Source organism: Rhipicephalus sanguineus, chromosome 9, assembly GCF_013339695.2.
Source record: "Rhipicephalus sanguineus isolate Rsan-2018 chromosome 9, BIME_Rsan_1.4, whole genome shotgun sequence".
NCBI classification, from domain to species: domain Eukaryota; kingdom Metazoa; phylum Arthropoda; class Arachnida; order Ixodida; family Ixodidae; genus Rhipicephalus; species Rhipicephalus sanguineus.
Window position 1 is genome coordinate 10,577,675 of NC_051184.2, and position 19,186 is coordinate 10,596,860.

General features: G+C 47.7%; 1 long non-coding RNA gene across 1 annotated transcript; it reads left to right on the plus strand.

The window, feature by feature from the left end:
• Positions 1-5,160: 5,160 nt before the first annotated feature.
• On the plus strand, positions 5,161-6,362 carry LOC125759786 (uncharacterized). The gene is made up of 3 exons (XR_007417473.1): positions 5,161-5,595; positions 5,662-5,928; positions 5,997-6,362. It is a non-coding gene; the product is annotated as an uncharacterized LOC125759786 (long non-coding RNA).
• The last annotated feature ends 12,824 nt before the right edge of the window (positions 6,363-19,186 follow it).

Sequence of the window (19,186 nt, forward strand, 5' to 3'; positions counted from 1 at the left end):
ATTTCAAGAAACGCCTAATATAAGTTTCCGCCATTATAGTGAGTGAAAGACGTTCTTGGGTACCGTGCAAGGAAAGCAACGGTAAACTGCCTAGATTAGTGTATATAAAATGTGCGCGTTCGTATCTAGGGAAACATTTCGAGTGTACAGCTACGCTGGCATGCCCGTAGACTGGCCAACGCGACTTGTGAGTCATTAATATCTCAGGAGCTGTTTTTCGTGCATTTTGAGTGCAAGATGCGGAGCGACTCTTATCACAGGGCGAACGCCGTTGTTGATTTTGCCATTACTAGCGGTGAGGCGCCAGACCATAGAGACACTCGTTTCCCCGAGTGTGGCTCACAACTGGAGTGATCAGGCTAGAGAAGCGATCCGGGAGTCTGGGAATAACCAACACGCAGAGAGATTAGTTTTATTTAAAGCACCCTTTATTCAACACACCGTTACTGTACACACGTCTGATACGAGGACGGTGGCTCGCTCGTAAACGGGTGTGCCTTGCTTTGACAGATCTATGGCACTGCGGTGGCGGTGACTCGGCGAAGAAGGGTGGGACAAAGAACCTTGTTGTTTTGAGCACGAAAACGTAGTGTAGATTGGGTGCAGTTGCCTGCCGAGGAGTCAACACGGCAGCTTTAATTTATGTAACGCTGCCCAGCCTGGTGTAATCCTCCCAGAAGCAGCTAGAGCACGTTTTTTTTTTTCTTTCATTGCATTGTGCAATAGATGAAGTTTGCAGGAGACTTGCTACTTTTACTCAACAGCACTAGCTCGTATGCAGTTGATGTAGACTCAACCTAAAAATGTCTGCCATGCTTTTTTTCTCCACTTTATGCAGGTATTATATTTTGTAGTTGTTCTTTGAAATGCAAAAATGAGATGGCGTGGTTAGCACTGCGTGCGTACATGAAAGAGCCAGCTATGACTCCAATTATATATTATATTACCCTGCAATCATTTCGCAAGAGTGTTACGCACGTAATTCACCGAAAGTATACACAGTACCAGTGAAAGTCGTGACACTGAAAGAAGTTCCTAAAACAATCTCTAGAAAATATATTTTGTGCGGCAGGTATTAGAAAAACCGAAGGTTGGACAGTGCCTCCTTTATGCTAAAGGCATAACTAGCTGAAACGGGCCGGGCAGGGCCGGGCCCAAACCTTTCGGGCCCGGGCCGTGTACGGGCCACATTTAAGAACACCGGGCCGGGCTCGGGCGGGCCGGAGCATGGCATTTTCGGGCCGGGCCGGGCCCGGCCGGAAAAATCGGCCTGTGCAGTGCTCTAGTAGTGGGTTCCTCGCATGTGCGCTTGTATTGGTTGCCAAGGAAGCCCATAAGCGCATGATCCATTTCCTCGGGGTCTCAGTAAAATTACAATGATTTAGAGCGTAGTGGGTTCCTCTCAAGTGCACTTGTATTGGTTGCCAAGGAAGCCCATAAGCGCATTATCTATTTCCTTGGGATCTCAGTAAAGTTCTTCGCCCCCCCCTTCTCTCTCCCACGTCAACGTATGCTATACAGCATGACGGGAGAGGGAAATGGCGACCGGGCGTCACCCAATGCAAATTACATAACTGGTGGGCCGTTTAAAGCTTCCAACCCATTACAAAGGAGTGAGCCATAATTCATCGTCACCAGTCGTCGCCTCAACAAAGTGCACATATTGCCTTACAGACGTGTAGCTGGTGCCTCGCTTCTCCGCAGAATGACGAATAATGGCTTAGTAGGTGCTTCCCGACTTCACAGAAATTGTGATTTATGGCGTAGTGGGTACCTTTCTAGTGTACTTGTATTGTAGCCCCAAGAGAGCTAGCTTACAACGGGCTCTAGAAACGCCACTCTTCCAGCTTTCGCTGTGACTGTGCTGCGGTTTCAGCGCAGGCCTGGCGTTTTTTGTGTTTAGCTTTCTTGTTGGGTCGGCTAGCCATCTTTTAGTATATTATTTACGGGGCAGGAGACCGGCCCGGGCCTGGAGCCGGTGTGGCCGCCATAAGAGGCCGCACCGGCCCACCAGGAGCCAGCCCCGAAAGCTCTTCCACTGCCTGACCAAAGGCCGTCTTGCGTTTGAGCTGTGGGGGGTCGCAAAGCAGAGATGAAACAAGCTGGCCATCTCCGTCACACGGAATGACATCAACTCGCGTGCGAGGCCTGCCATCAATTGTTCCTCAAGCAGAAGGAAACGCCCCGCCCGTCATTTGCTGGGCGAAGGAGCAAGAAGGGATGTCTGGGGAGAGGGACTGCGTAACTCGAGCAGCAAATGTGAACTTTGACTATAAGGGCGCCGTCGAGAGCACTGGCACGCGCGCTATTACGGCAGACATCCCCCAGCGAACGGCTCGTATACCTTCTACGCGCTGTGAGCGCTGTCATCTCACTGCTTCGCGCTCGGACCACTGATACGACAAACTGACAGAAAACCGCTTCTCTCCCGGGAGCGGCCGTACTGCCATACACCAGCGCAGGGGCGTAGTCAGAAATTTTTTTCGGGGGGGGTTCAACCATACTTTATGTATGTTCGTGCGTGCGTTTGTATGTGTGCGTGTATATATACGCAAGCAAAACTGAAAAATTTCGGGGGGGGGTTTGAACCCCCCCAACCCCCCCCCCCCCCTTGGCTACGCCCCTGCACCAGCGTTTTGTAGAGTTAAGCGAGATCGGAGCAAAAAGAGTTGGCTGCTAGCCCTCGTTCATGTAACATTACGGCGTGCACTTGTCGCATTCACTGCTTCGCGGTAGTGATGCAGAACTATCGGTAAATTGACTATCGATAGTATCGATAGTTTTTTTGAAACTATCGATAGCGCAAACAAACTATCGATAGCGCAATCGGTAGTACCATCGTTAATATTACTAGCGATACCACAGCCACGCGTGTTTATTGCTTTGTTTTGACGTATTCGAGTTTCACCCCCAAAGACTGTCAGCAACGTTTGGCGCAGATCGCGCCGTAATGTTTGAGAAGATTCCCAATTGTTTGAGATCATTCTGTTAAGATTACGTGCCGGACGCGAAAAGTGAAGTTTATTCGAGAGCTTACGCGAGCACCAGCGATAAGGTTTTATGACTGATGTATAAAGGAGGACGCCTTCCACCGATGATCAGTGGTGCGATCTTGTACGCATTCCAAATAAGCACAGAGGCGTGGTGTTACATCCAGCCGCACGCGAATGGCCAATGTAAGCCGCGACAGACGTAACGGCCCTGCATTGACCAATCGCGTGCGGCTGGATGTAACGCCACGCCTCCGTGCTTATTTTGGAACGCGTACAAGATCACACCACAGATTACTTAACGGCTGACGACTGCTCCCGCCGCTATCAGTGCGCAGCATGTATCGCTTGTATATTGAGTTTTGATTTTCTGGGCACAAGTTCACCCAAATAAAGAGCTCCTTATTTCCCAGTCTTGCTGCAGCATTCTTCACCGTCACAACCACGTGACAATAATATCGATAGTGGTGTGAATAATGATGCGCTTGCTGGCCGGCCATATTGCCAAAATATTTGTGACAGCCTACTACCAGCTTCGCTTAATTTATGAGCAATTTTTTGCAGATAAATTAATTATTTCCGCTGTGAAAATGGCGGAAAGTATCCATCAATAAATTTGTATCCAAAAGCAACCAGTTACATCTTACAATTAACTTCTTGATATTTTATCTTCTGAAATCATAAAATGCAATATCAATTTGAAGCCGCACAGTCCCACATGTAAAGGCTTCCTTTCCGCTACACCTGAACAGTTTGACTTTATGATCATGTGTCAGCAAAGCACTCTGGTGAAGAACACAATCATGTCAACTTTCTTGCCCTTGAGGCTGCTGCTCCGGCTCCCCCATGTACCACGCGCGCGGGGAACCAAGTTTATTCTGCAGTGAGTCCACGCTGTTGATTTTATACTATCGATAGTACCATCGAAATTTTTACTATCGATGGCGCTATCGATAGTATTTTTCACCATCGATAGTTCGATAGTGACTCAGCTATCGATAGTATCGATAGTACCATCGATAGTTCTGAATCACTACCTCCCCCCCCCCCCCCCCGCGCCGCCGCCGGTCCAATGAACCTCGCGCCGTTCACGCGCCGCCGCCGGTGATTTCGGGTCCGGCGCACATGTCTAGTTTGAAGTGCAGAAAAGTGAGGCGAATCCTCATGGCTCGTTTGCTGCGCTTAAAAAAAAATCACAGCATATCCACGGGGTGAATGATGATGAGTGGGGCGAAGCTACGGAGGGAATCTGTAAACCGTGAAACTCTTCCGTGCAAGGAAGAAGTCCGCTCCCGAGCGAAAGAGCGCCAAGAGCGACCGCATTCCCCGCTCGCCCTGTGCGAATTAAAGGCAAGGCTAGAGGGAAGACAGGACGCGCGTTCCACGACGCGAGGTCGGTAGCATGCCCAACGAAAGCCAACGGAACGCGATCGTGCAAGTGCTCCGGCTTCACATCGCCTCATGGTTCCATTTAGCGTCCCAAAACCAAACATATTGCTCAAGGTGTGCCTTGCGTTTTTCGTAGAAATAATTTCTTTATCATGTACATTAAGACGAAAAGTTGAAAGCTCACTAGAGTGTATCGCCCGCAAAGTATGTCTTTTAGTGTGATTTAACTCTCGTACGGCAGGGTCTTCGCGCCGTTGCCGGTCCACCTCGCCCGTTGACGATCGGGCGAGGTGGCTACATATAACTACTACTACTACACTTTAAGAAAAACATCTGGCGTTCTTTCGTTCTGCTTTTACAAAACATCTGGCGTCTTTCGTTGGTTTATTTCATCAATCAACGGCGTTTTGAACAAAATTTTTATTGTTTAATCACGCACAGGAGAAATCTCACCAGGCACTACCTTGGAGGTAAACAATGGCTGCTAATGGCAATGAGAGACAGAAGAAGTCGGCTTTTAGCTAACACTTACACTTCTACTTCTACTAACGTTTCCTACTAGAACATGCCAATGGTTGCTAATGGGGAATGAGAGACAGAAGAATTCGGCTTTTAGTTAACGCGCACGCTGCGAATTTTTTATTGTTCAACAACGCACAGGAGAAATCTCCCACCGGCACCACCTTGGAGGTCAAAGCGTAAGACTTGTTACTCACTACTACGACCACGACGACTACGAGGGACGAACGGGTGCCGCCTTAAGGAGCTTCGCCCCTAATAAGGTGCGACACCCATTGGTACAGACAGCGGGAAGGAGATTGAAATGTGCCGTTCGCACTTTGAGGCGGCGGAGTAAGAAAGTGCACACCCTTCATGAAGTCGTACGAACGTTATGACAAAGGAATTCCTCTATAAAGGAAAAGAGCTTTGAGGAAAAGGTAAGGTGCTGTATTTTTACATATTTAGCGTCATAAATAAAGCTTCCTGTTTCGTGCATTTGTTTCAGATCAAGCAGCTTCCGAAAAAGCAGCAGTATGCAGTCCGAGCATGTTTTGAGGCATCGAAGCGGCAATCAATGCGGGGATATCGATACGAAAAAGCGTGGCTCTTAGAGTGCATTATTTTAAGGATCAAGAGCCCGAGCTTATACGAGCATCTCAGGGCCCATAAGATCCTTATACTTCGAAGCCGTTTCTGCCTCCAAAAGTACATCAAGGTATACGCTTACAATTTTTTTTTCTTATTCAGCATAATTTAATCATCCTCATCTTGCATTCGCAAGCTTTCAAGGCATCTTATGGCTTTAGTCGCAACCTTCTTGAGTGCGTGAAGGAGAAGGCTAGTGAAATGGATGAAATGAACAGGCATGGGGGCCTCGTTATAGACGTGATGAAACTTTCTACACACCTGGACCTCAAGTCATCCATGGATATTGAAGGCTTCGTAAACCTTGGACAATTAACTGGAGCTCAGGACAAGCACACAAAGGCTAATCATGGCTTAGTCGTCATGTTTCAGCCTTTTGTGGCTAAATGGACGCAGATAATTGGTAAATAGCATTTATCAAAGCACTGTTATGTTCTGTATTGCTTTCATAACTGCATTTTTTTTCTACAGGGGTCTTTGCTTCGAATGGAAATGTGAAGGCGCCAACGCTGACAAAGATAATTTTGGAAGGAGTTCTTCTGTGCGAGAAAGCTAATCTTTATGTGGACTACATCTGCACGGACGGCGCATCATGGAACCATGCCATGTGGCACAACATGGGTGTTCATAGAAATGCTAAACATGTACGATGTAAGGTTACACATCCATGCGACAACAAGCGCTTCCTCCATTTTATCTGGGACTTTCCTCATCTTGTGAAATGTGTGCGAAATATCATGATTAAGCATGGCTTCAACACAAACAAGGGCCGAGTAAGCACGTTATTTTATTCTCATAATATTTTGAAACGTTGGGTACCTGGTGAAGCTGGTTTACTAACCAAAGAAAATGCACTTGACAGCATGCTGGAATTTCTCTACCAGTGGGAGGCCCATGCAGGAGGGCTCTTGCAGGTTCTTTGGGAACATGTGGCAACGACTTGGAAGGTCGACAGCAGTCCCATCACATTGAAAGTTGCACCCAAGTTAGCACATTCTCACATATATCCTAGTGGCAGTGCTGGGCAGTATCAAAGATACATGTATCTTCGATACTATCTTAGATACTCTTTGTGTATCTTGTATCTGTATCGCGATATGTCTCGCAAAACAAGTATCTGTATCTGTATTTCCGATACATTGAAGAATGTATCGTGTATCTTAAGATACAAGATACTGCGGTCGCACCACCACCGTGCGAAGCAATAGACGTTGGCCGAGCTCCGCTTCTCAAGCTGATACTGCTGCTACTAAGTCACCAGAATAAAAATAAAGGCAGTGACATTATTTTATCTCTACGCAAGAGTTTTCCAGCGAGGATAGGCGATAAGCTCTGAGCGTCCCGATATATTGGTTGAGCAGAGTTACGGAGTGGCGGTCGCGTCGTCTCGACAGACAGGCGCGCGATCGTCTACGCCCAGCGGAATTTTTGTTTAATCGTTTATTTTTTTTATGTTTTGTCAGTGCCATGACACTTGACACTTAGCCACTCTCCTGTGCCGCGTACTAGAATGCGTGCGGCGTCTTTCGCACACATCCTGATGCCGCTGTAAAGTCATTATCGAAGTTTCTCTTGTGTGGTGCTTCGTTACGAAGTCTGAAGAATGCAAGTATGGCGGGTTGTTTTGCCTCTCGTGGCTTTCACACATCGGCGATTTGAAGGATCTCGTGGATGTAAGTTTGCGTTACATGCAATGAGATTGACTTATATGCAAGTAAGATTCTAACAGCTATAGCACCAACGGCACCGATGTTGGATTTAACAGAACAAGCATTCACCTAACAGACGCTGTCTTGGCGTACGTCTGTTTTTCTTTTATTCAAAGAGTTTTAAAATCGTAATTTGATTGTTAGCAGAAGTTCTTTCTTAGCTGTCCTTCTTTTCCATCCCATACATTACCTATGCCTCTGTATTGTTTTTTTCTGCCGTTCTGCTTACTGCAATATGCCTTTAACGTGCTACCAAGGTAAGCTCTCTGCTTCATTCCTAGTTTTAACGGTCTACGTCATTTCTGCTACTGTTCTTCTTCAAGTGGTATATAGGTTTACATGCTTATATTCCACTTGAATTTACTGTTATGTAAAGGTGGTGTTGAGAAGAAATATATAATAATCTGGGCGCACCTGGAGTATACAGTAACGACAATTCTTCTTACTGCTAGGTAAAATAGCAAAATTGAGTTTGCATTATAATAACGTAAATTAGTAGGCGCTATCTTAATTACGTTCGCGAAGGTATTGGAGAAACACTGTTATAACAAATGCTCCGTTTTTCTCATGAGCGTCCCAAAGAGTCGGTTTACGCCATTTTCCATTGGCACTGAATTTAATTTTCTTAGCTATTAGGGGTTACCCGCCGCGGTGGTCCAGTGTTTATGGCGCTTGACTGCTGGCCCGAAGTTCCTGTAGCGGGATTTCGATGGAGGGAGAATGGTAGAGGCCCGTGTGCTTATGTGTAGATTTTAGAACCCCAGGTGGTCAAAGTTTCCGGAGCCCTCCATAGAACGTCTTTCATAATGATATTGTGGTTTTTCGACGTAAAACGCAACAATTATTTTTAGCTCTTGGGAGTGCTTTCTGTATTGTGTTTCTATACTTATTCGCTGTGTTTGATACGCAACCGCTTTTCTATTTTACTTAGATATATTTTTTTTCGTTGCTTAGGCTTCCCTGAATTCTTTTACTGTTGCTAATCATCAGGTAATCGGATCTAAAAGTGAGAATAGTGTGATTAGTGGCGGTGTCCTGCTGCGCTTTGCGCAACTATAAAATACGTCTGAAACGTTTCTCGACTGCACATGTTCTTGGTGACGTACACCTGTACGGTGATCCCTTATTGCGAAAACCGTAATATGTTTACCTGCAAGGTAGAACTCCACAGCGGTATTTGCACCATCGTGCGGAGGCTTCTTATTGAAGTTCATATGGTTAGTTGATAACCCGCTCGCTGGTCAGCAAGCAGAGCAGCGACTCCCATCCATTACAAAAGCTACAAGCAAGGACCGCTATCAGCGAAATGTATAAAGAGCTATCATGTTAAGCAGCTAAAACAGCGCCAATAAGTTGTTTTGGAATGACAGATATATACCTGAACAAGAACTACAAAACTTTATAGATACTAACAGAGTTTTCATTCAAATGAAACACAATTGATCGCAGTTAATAAATTTTCAAGCGAACATTTATGTGCATAGGCGTTTAATGCTGCATTATATAAATATATATTAACAAATTTGAGAATGTATCGAAGTATCTTAAGATACATTTGGAATGTATCGTATCGGATACAATCAGGGTTGCAGTATCTTGTATCTGTATCTCAAATACTTTTTGCCCGAGTATCTTGTATCGTATCGCGATACAATTTCAAAGTATCTTTGCCCAGCCCTGCCTAGTGGGTTCGAAAAGATGAGGGCCAATCTGGCTTTTCATATTTTCAGTAGCGCAGTTGAGCACGCGATGGATTTTAACAAAGAAAAAATTGAGCAACAGTACCCAAATCTGGAGCCAACAAAAGTATTTATCAACATGATGGCTCAAACAATTGACGCCATGACGTCGCGGTTTCCAGCAGAAGCTCTGAGGCATGTACATCAACTGGGCTAATTTTCATGTGACGACGTAAATACTTTTCATGTTGTTTCAGACGTGGCAACTTTAAAGAAAATGCACTTGACAGCATGCTGGAATTTCTCTACCAGTGGGAGGCCCATGCAGGAGGGCTCGGCTTCTTAAGCAAGAGCACGGCAGAAGGTCTGCGTGTGACGATCCACTCTGCAAAGGACCTATTGAAGTACCTCACTGAAATGGTTGGATTTAGGTTTTTGATGACCTCCCGTCTCAGTCAAGACTGTTTGGAGCGTTCCTTTGGTATCGTCAGACAGGCCAGAGGAGCTAATGATCACCCCACTCCTGCGCAGTTCATTATCATAATCAAGTATGCTCGTGCATTTTCAGTCCTGTACATTGAAATACAAAGCATGTAATCAAAAGTATCAATTTTTCTAATTTACATGTATATATGCAGGTGCATAAGCTTTTACAGTTTGGCGAAAAGCCCCAAGAGAGCAAACGTGTATCCTGGACTTTTGGAGGCCCTGCTGTCCGAGGACCATCTGCTGTCTGAAAATGAAGCACCAGCTTGTGACGACATTACATTACCTGTCGAAGCAGCAGAGGTTGCGATTGACCACGCTGACTACGCTGAAGAACACAGTGATGACCGCCTGACCTATTATATTGCAGGATATGTAGCTAGGAAACGGATCTTCTCAACTCATTGCGAAGCTTGCAAGGATGCCTCGTGACGCGTGATAGTGTAACGCACCAACTGCCAGCAGAGGCGTGTAAAAAAATCACAGCATATCCACGGAGTGAATGATGATGAGTGGGCGAAGCTGCGGAGGTTCATCGGTAAACCGTAAATCTTCCGTGAATTCTGCCCAGTACATCATCACCGACGTGAGGTCGGGCGCGTTTATACTAAAGGTTCGATGAGTTATGACGACTTGCAGCTCACTTTAATTTTACATGTACGCTGTGAATGTTCATTGTTTAGAAAACCATTGCTTTAGAAAACATCTGGCGTATTTTGTTAAGCAGCTGGCGTCTTTTCGTTTTGCTTTAGAAACATCTGGCGTTCTTTCGTTTTGCTTTTAGAAAACATCTGGCGTCTTTCGTTGGTTTATTTCATCAATCAACGGCGTTTTGAACAAAATTTTTATTGTTTAATCACGCACAGGAGAAATCTCACCAGGCACTACCTTGGAGGTAAACAATGGCTGCTAATGGCAATGAGAGACAGAAGAAGTCGGCTTTTAGCTAACACTTACACTTCTACTTCTACTAACGTTTCCTACTGGAACATGCCAATGGCTGCTAATGGGGAATGAGAGACAGAAGAATTCGGCTTTTAGTTACCGCGCACGCTGCGAATTTTTTATTGTTCAACAACGCACAGGAAAAATCTCCCACCGGCACCACCTTGGAGGTCAAGATCTGGTACTAGCGTTACGACTGGTTACGCACTACTACGACTACGAGGGACGAACGGGTGCCGCCTTAAGGAGCTTCGCCCCTAAAAGTGGGACAAGGGGGGCCTTCTTTACCCCTCTGTCCATCTATATAGCCTAATCAAAAGCCTTGAGGATAGACTAACTCGTGCATTTAGCACCACGCGCCTGCACACCAAAGTAGAGAAGGATTTTTTGCGCCTAGCAGCCAATGTGCCACAAATTGGCTGCAGTGAGCATTCAGCTTCTTTAACAGCATCAGTTGTCAGGTTCTACAGAATTACGCGCGTCCATTTTCTGCGGAAAGGGCTAAACCAGCATGCTCTGCAGAATAAAGCCAAGAAGGTGAAGCCCTGTGTTATGTAATGTTTTAATGTACTGTTTCCAATAAACTTGTATCAAGCCACCAGTCTTGTAGTCTTGTACTTTATTGCATTTTTCTACCGCACTGCATAAAAATTGCATTGAATTCCGCTCTTTAAAGTACTATTACAATCGAAAATGTATAACAAATATGCGAGCAACACACGCAGGGTTGTTCCCACCTGCTAGTCTGCGGGAGGGATTCCTCTAAACTACTTTTCGCGTGACAAGCGCGCCCACCTCGCAAGAAGTGGCCGCGAAACCCACACTCGGTATCGGCTGCGTGGTCGGCGCTTGTAGATTACACGTGAAATTATAGCGCTGAACCATTTCATAAAGTTTCTCGACGTCAACAACATCACTGAAAACACTACAGCGGTAAAACTGAGCGCGGCCGAATCATTTCCCCGCCCAGAGGCAAGCAGACGACGCGAGAAAAGCACGGCGCCACCGCGCGGCAACAACGCGCTTTTGGGCCAGCCTCCGGAGGCCGGTCATCACACCTCCCCACTAGTTGGATTGCTCCGCCGGCCCTCTCCCGCTCAGCCCGCAGCTGCTTTCGCGTCTCTTCTTTTATTATTATTGTTGTACTTCAACGAAATCATAAAAATACTGCTGCGGCTTCGTCACTGACCGTACGAAATGCTAAATAACTGCTCAGAAAAAAAGCCGCCAGATCCCACGCATTGTGGGAGTCGATGTAATGCGAAGCAGCCAGCAAAGAGCTGCATACATCATCTTGTCTGTCATGAGGAAAATGCGTGCCACTCATGTTATTTATGTTCGTTACACAGTAACGTCGCGCAATACCACTTCCGGGGTAGATCAAGCTAGCGAAACGGCCGCCAGCGCACCATGAGCGTGGCACGTAAGTCATGCTGTACATGACATGCTTTCATGATTTTCATGTTAAGTCGTGTTAATTATGTTCGTCACACAGTCACGTCGTGCAATACCGATTTCGGAGTAGATCAAGCTAGCGAAACGGCCGCCAGCGCACCATGAGCGTGGCACGTAAGTCATGCTGTACATGACATGCTTGTCGTGATTTTCATGTTAAGTAGTGTTATTTATGTTCGTCACACAGTCACGTCGCGCAATACCACTTCCGGGGTAGATCAAGCTAGCGAAACGGCCGCCAGCGCACCATGAGCGCGGCACGTAAGTCATGCTGTACATGACATGCGTGTCATGAGTTTCATGTTAAGTCGTGTTATATATGTTCGTCACACAGTCACGTCGCGCAATACCACTTCCGGGGTAGATCAAGCAAGCGAAACGGCCGCCAGCGCACCATGAGCGTGGCGCGTAAGTCATGCTGTACATGGCATGCGTGTCATGATTTTCATGTTAACTCGTGTTATTTTTGTTCGTTACACAGTAACGTCACGCAATACCAATTTTTGGGTAGACCAAGCCAGCAAAACGGCCGCCAGCGCACCATGAGCGTGGCACATAAGTCATGCTGTACATGACATGCGTGTCATGGTTTTCATGTTAAGTCGTGTTAATTATGTTCGTCACACAGTCACGTCGTGCAATACCGATTTCGGAGTAGATCAAGCTAGCGAAACGGCCGCCAGCGCACCATGAGCGTGGCACGTAAGTCATGCTGTACATGACATGCTTGTCGTGATTTTCATGTTAAGTAGTGTTATTTATGTTCGTCACACAGTCACGTCGCGCAATACCACTTCCGGGGTAGATCAAGCTAGCGAAACGGCCGCCAGCGCACCATGAGCGCGGCACGTAAGTCATGCTGTACATGACATGCGTGTCATGAGTTTCATGTTAAGTCGTGTTATATATGTTCGTCACACAGTCACGTCGCGCAATACCACTTCCGGGGTAGATCAAGCAAGCGAAACGGCCGCCAGCGCACCATGAGCGTGGCGCGTAAGTCATGCTGTACATGGCATGCGTGTCATGATTTTCATGTTAACTCGTGTTATTTTTGTTCGTTACACAGTAACGTCACGCAATACCAATTTTTGGGTAGACCAAGCCAGCAAAACGGCCGCCAGCGCACCATGAGCGTGGCACATAAGTCATGCTGTACATGACATGCGTGTCATGGTTTTCATGTTAAGTCGTGCTATTTATGTTCGTCATACAGTCATGTCGCAAGATACCAATTTTCGTATATATCAAGCTAGCGAAACGGCCGCCAGCGCACCATAAGCGTGGCACGTAAGTCATGCTGTACATGACATGCGTGTCATGATTTTCATGTTAACTCATGTTATTTATGTTCGTTACACAGTAACGTCGCGCAGTACCAATGTTGGTATATACGTATCAAGCTAGCGAAACGGCCGCGAGCGCACCATGAGCGTGGCATGTATAACATGACATGCGTGTAATGATTTGCACGTTAGGACCTGTCAGTTATGTTCGTCATACACTCTTGTCACGCCGTATCAATTTTGGTATATATCAAGTTAACGAAACGGCCGTAAGAGCACCAAGACTGTGGCATGTATATCATGTCGTTCATGACATGCATGTCACGATTTTCATGTTATGACTCGTCATTCATGTTCGTCATACAGTCATGTTATGCCATACCAATTTTGGTGTACATTCGATTAACGAAACGAGCAGGAGGGCACAGTCGTAGGCGGATAGATAGATAGATAGATAGATAGATAGATAGATAGATAGATAGATAGATAGATAGATAGATAGATAGATAGATAGATAGATAGATAGATAGATAGACAGACAGACAGACAGACAGACAGACAGACAGACAGACAGACAGACAGACAGACAGACAGATAGATAGATAGATAGATAGATAGATAGATAGATAGATAGATAGATAGATAGATAGATAGATAGATAGATAGATAGATAGATAGATAGATAGATAGATAGATAGATAGATAGACAGACAGACAGACAGACAGACAGACAGACAGACAGACAGACAGACAGACAGACAGACAGACAGACAGACAGACAGATAGATAGATAGATAGATAGATAGATAGATAGATAGATAGATAGATAGATAGATAGATAGATAGATAGATAGATAGATAGATAGATAGATAGATAGATAGATAGATAGATAGATAGATAGATAGATAGATAGATAGATAGATAGATAGATAGATAGATAGATAGATACGCTCAAAGTCGCAGAAGTTCGCTAAGAAATGCTTCGCATTTAAAGAAAGTTACGTTCCTCATAATGCCTCAGACAACGCCCTGACTGCTGACTGCTCGCGTCGTCTGCTATGGCCACCGATATGGAAACCACGGGGATCGAGCACGCTGCTTTTGTAAAAGGTAACGAATCATTTTGCTTCGAATTGAAACTAAGCCTATCAAATGGGCTTTAGCGAGTGCTTGAGGCAAACAAAGATATTTTAGCTGCAATAAATGCGGGCAACCGTGCAACTTCATTCATTGTAGGTTTGCATCTCAAAACAGGCCGCAGTTGCCACGACAAGCATGGGCAAATTTAAGCGGTTTCTCCGCTTTGTGGGAAGCACTCCAACATGCTTAGAGATTCATGCATCCGCAACCTCTGTCATATGATTGGAAACAAGCGCACCAGAGCCATATGTATATGCACGCGCCTCATTCAGTGTTGTAGCTAGATAACGTTTCACAGGAGTTTGTCTGCAGGACGATTTTAATATCGATCTCTCATTGCGCGAACTTTCTCACAAAGGGGTCAATCGCGATCGAAAACTTGGACCATCTCCCCGAAGGGAACCCTGATGGGATGCGAAGCAGCAGCGGTGCGCACGGCGTTGACCCGGTTGAAACGGGCGTCGACGCGGGTGCTGGAAGAACGGTTTGAAGCGAAACTCGGTGTAGCGTTTACTCGAGTAAACGTTTGTTTGAAACGCAAAGACACGGGAGGCGGGTTGGGTTTCGTGTAAGTTTCATTAAAGCGTTTGGCAAGACTTCGTAGTCTTTGTTTCTTCGGAGTCGAGACACGGGCGCTGGACCGGAGCAGGCGCGCGTTTCGCCTTGACTACCACGGATGAAGCGAGAGAGAAGTGACACGTTCAGAGGTGTTGCGAGCGGGCGGAGCAGCCGGCAGCTGCGGGCGCTACGGCGAGCATGCTGCGGGTGAGGGAGATAGTGACGTCAGCGCGCACCTGCGAGTGAAGCGTGCGAGGGGAGCGTGACGTCAACGCAAAGCTGTGGCGTGACCTACTTGGCAACGCTCCAACACCTACGGCGAGGGGAACGCGTTGCGGCGCATTCGTACGGACGCACGTAACGTACGGCGTTACACACGTGAGTCAAAGAGCTGCTTCGCATCTACAAATACGGTCTCCATCGGGCTCGATTGCGATAGCAAATGGATCGTGCGCCAGCCGACCGTATTACCTTGCGCACTTGAATGACCATGCTGCAAGGTGCAACTTACGCTGGTATAAATGAGAATTTTATGTTTCAGTGAAAATACGAGCGTCCAGAATTTACAGTTTCACTGATATGAAGTATGACACCTCGCGGTCGCTGTTAGGAGGTGAAACAGTGTTTGAAACTGGCCACGGTTTCGCCTGTAGCATAAAACAAGTGACACTAGGTATGGGCTCATTCTGCAGATATGATGTATAAGGAAGGAACAAAATGGGCTGAAGTCGAGAGTCGGACGGAAAGCCGTGTGGTCGGCAAAAGACACAAGGACAATTAAAATCGAAACGGGGGGGGGGGGGGCAGACTGTGATGGAAGTTACGTCGGCGAGACAGAGACAGCAAAAACTTAAGCAGCACATGTAACACAAGAAAGGTTTCATCGAACGCGCTGGCAGAACTGGCCACGAAATAGACTGGAATAAGGCAAATATAACGGAGAGAGAAAAGAAATGGACTCCTCGGCTTTATCTTGAACCTCTGACAATCCAGACAACCGCGCACACGCTTAATAGTCACGACGGCAACTTTCCACACATGTCCGCACGCTGCCTACGTCATAATGTAAAACATACATAACCGGACTGTTTGCGCATTCATTTTTCACTGTGAACAAGGCTCCGTGCGGGTGCCGGAACGTCTTGCTTTTATGTGAACCTTTGTGGTCGGTGTCCATTTTAACACCATGGACTTGAAATAACAATAAAAAAGACGGGTGCCTGCGGCATCATGCTCGTGAAAAGCAAGGTAGCGGTAAAAGTGAAAGCTCGCGTTTGGCTCCTTCGCGTACGTAGCGCACTGTGACACGGAGCAGAAAAGTACCATGTGGTCGATCATTTTTATTGCACTTTTCTGGAATGTGTAGTCTCTAGGGGTTCGCACACAAGAATTGAGAGCAAAACAACAGTGTTCAAAAGCGAGAACGCCGCGAAATCGCGGTTAAAAAATTTGCAGTGGCTTAGCTCGGCTATGCCAGGATATACGTAGCGTTAGCAAAGGTTCAGCTGGTTATTCTGAGCTTTCCAGATTGTCTAGGATTAGCTTGATTGTCATGCTTACTGCTGCTCCAATGACACACATTCGGCCACATCGTTCAGAACCGGTAGACCTGGCGGCATGGCCGGGTAACGCTAAAGAGCGGAATGTTCTGCTTAACGAGAAAGTTCTTGCACGTTGTACAAACCCGCGCCACGGATTCACCCCACTCAGGCGCCGCCACTAAACTCAACGTTTCACGCATGGCACTACTTAGCGGCGTCAAGTCTCTCATGTGCCATAGTCTTTCACACACGTCGCACACGTATCCAAACGGACTGTACGAAGTCCGTCTCGAAGGTCCGAGTCGCACTGGCGCTTTCGCTAAGTTTCACAGTATAGGCAGTCGATCGGCGAGCCTTGACGTCATCGACGGCGTCTTGTTGTTGCTGCTGCAGAGGTGGTCGGGCATGTCGCTCAGCATCCTGACGACGCCGCTTTGCTAGACGTTCCTCCCTTTCCTCCAGTGTCTCCGCAGCACGTTTAGCCTTTCTCTGTTCATTCTTCGTACGCTGAACCGCTAATTGCCGGGCAACTACTTCAGGATCCGATGACATAAGCTTCTCGGCTCTTCTTCGCCGTTGAGCAGCATTTGCGCTCTCCTTCTCAATGGCGTTACCCACCTGCAAACGCCAGTCAGAGGTGCTATCAAGCGGCACCAGCGCATTGTCAGACGGCGACTGCACAGCGAAGGCAAATAGCTGCGCGCGCCATGGCTACAATGTCACCCCTCTCGAATGCGCAGAGCAGCAGCGGCGAGTCGCGCGCGCCGGCGCCAGTCTCTCTGCCCGGCTACGACGCCACTTCTCCCGCTCTCCGCCACCAGCAGCGGTGGCGGCGGAGAGCGTGCGAGATGCCGGCTCCGCACTCATCCTCGCGCATGCGCAGCACGGCTCATGATGACCCACGCGAAATCGGCTCCGGCTAGGCAAGTGTAGCTAACGCTACAAAACAACGAATTCAACCGTCCGCTTTCCTTCGCCAGAGCGAGGCGAGGTCACGTGATCCAACCCTGCATGTCACAGCGATTGCAGCGCCGGCGTCTCCAGTGGTGGGCCTCGCGCCCAATAACCTGAGAGTGAAACGTATCTACACAGAAGTAGTGCTTATTCTGTAATGCTATGTGAGAGCTTGTACAATGTCTAGTCGTGTTTTGCAGCTATAGCACCGATTGGCGTGGATGCACCCATGTTGTCGCCTAGTTCGTGGAGGTTCTTAGCAGGGGCGTAGCCAGAAAGTTTTTCGGGGAGGGGGGGGGGTTAAACCACACTTTGTATGTTCGTGCGTGCGTTTTTATGTGTGCGTGTATATATACGCAAGCAAAAGTGAAAAATTTTCGCGGGGGGTTGAACACCCCAAACACCCCCCCCCCCCCTTGGCTACGCCCCTGGTTCTTAGCTCGAGCCGCAAACGCGTGCGTCCCTCTGGCCTCTGTCTCGCTCCACCAAGGTACGACATTCGCCCGTCGAAATCGTGTCCTTTCTGCAACACGTATTGCTGCAGTTTTGTTAGTCGGTGCTCTCGCAATCGAAGTAGTGGGCGGCGGAAAAATCCCGTTGGTGCATGTGGAAGCTGCACTACTCCGATGAGCCGGCGCACGCTCACACGAAGCGAAAGGTAAAGAACGTAACTGCGTCTAAGGTGCCTCGGCGACGCCAGCAAGGCCAGTGTCCCTCACTGGTATCGAGACGCTTTAACCATGACCTCCGATATCGCACGCAATCTCGGAGTAAGCGCTAGTAAGTGTCGATCGTGACGCATTACTTCTTTTCACCTCTCACAGACGGCGGCACCACCCCCGCTTCGCCCCGCCTATCTGCACCGCCAACAGACAGCACCGTGCGAGAATGTGTGAAAGATATAAGGCTCGTTCGTGAGGTGTCCAGCATCTGCCAAGTTGGTTTAGTTGGCTTAGCGTCGGGCGTTTACCGTCGCGGTCGCAGCGTCGTGGGTTCAATTCCAATGGCGGAAGTTTTAGATGCGAAGTATCTCTTGCTCGGGGCTATGTAACGCGGTGTGGTCATCCGCACGCAGCGTTGTAGTCCGCAGTCACACTACGCATGCGCGACTCTCCTCCTTCCCTCTCTCCAACAGCTGCGTGTTACTCTCTCCACTTCTCTACCAGCACCTGCTTGCGCTTCTCCTGCGTTTTCGCTTCTGCTCTCACGGCGCATACGCTACTCTCCTCCTCTAGTCTCTCCTTCAAATGACAGAGCGCTGCGCGCGTTCAGTCCAGCGCTTGCCTCGGTTGGCTCCTCTGAAATGCGGGCTCGACATGCCGAAATTCTCTCTTGCGCAGCGTCGCGATGAGGGCCAGCGCATGCGAGTCCCCTCCCCCTCTCTCTCCTCTCCTACGCTGCCTCTCTCTCGCGCGCCTGTCGACGTCCACCGCACACCTTTTTCAAGCAATCCCAGAACCCACCGAGAGCGCGCGAAGCACTATGGGAAAAGTGTGTACGGCGAGCCCACCGGCTGTTCCGTCGCTCGTTGCTCGGTGGCGCCGTGGGAGCAAACGAAAAAAAAAAACGCGTCGCCGCTGGTTGACTGTTATTAAATCCTAAATACTACACGTCTGAACGCACCTGCATGTATCTCTACCAGTACGCATGAAATGCGAAAGAAATGATGCAGTCAGTGTAGGTATATTACCGAGCGGATGGATATCGGATGTAGCAGTTAAGCGGCATGCGAGTTATCAAGTGCCGGTATACATGCAGTAAAAACGTGCTATCGTGAGCAATGTGAGCTGGAACACCGAATTCGTATTTATTCAATGATTACTTGTTCACAAGCCACTACGACATTTAATGCCATAGTGGCTCGTGATAGGGTTTAACCAAACTGTAGAGAGGTGTTACAGTGTTCA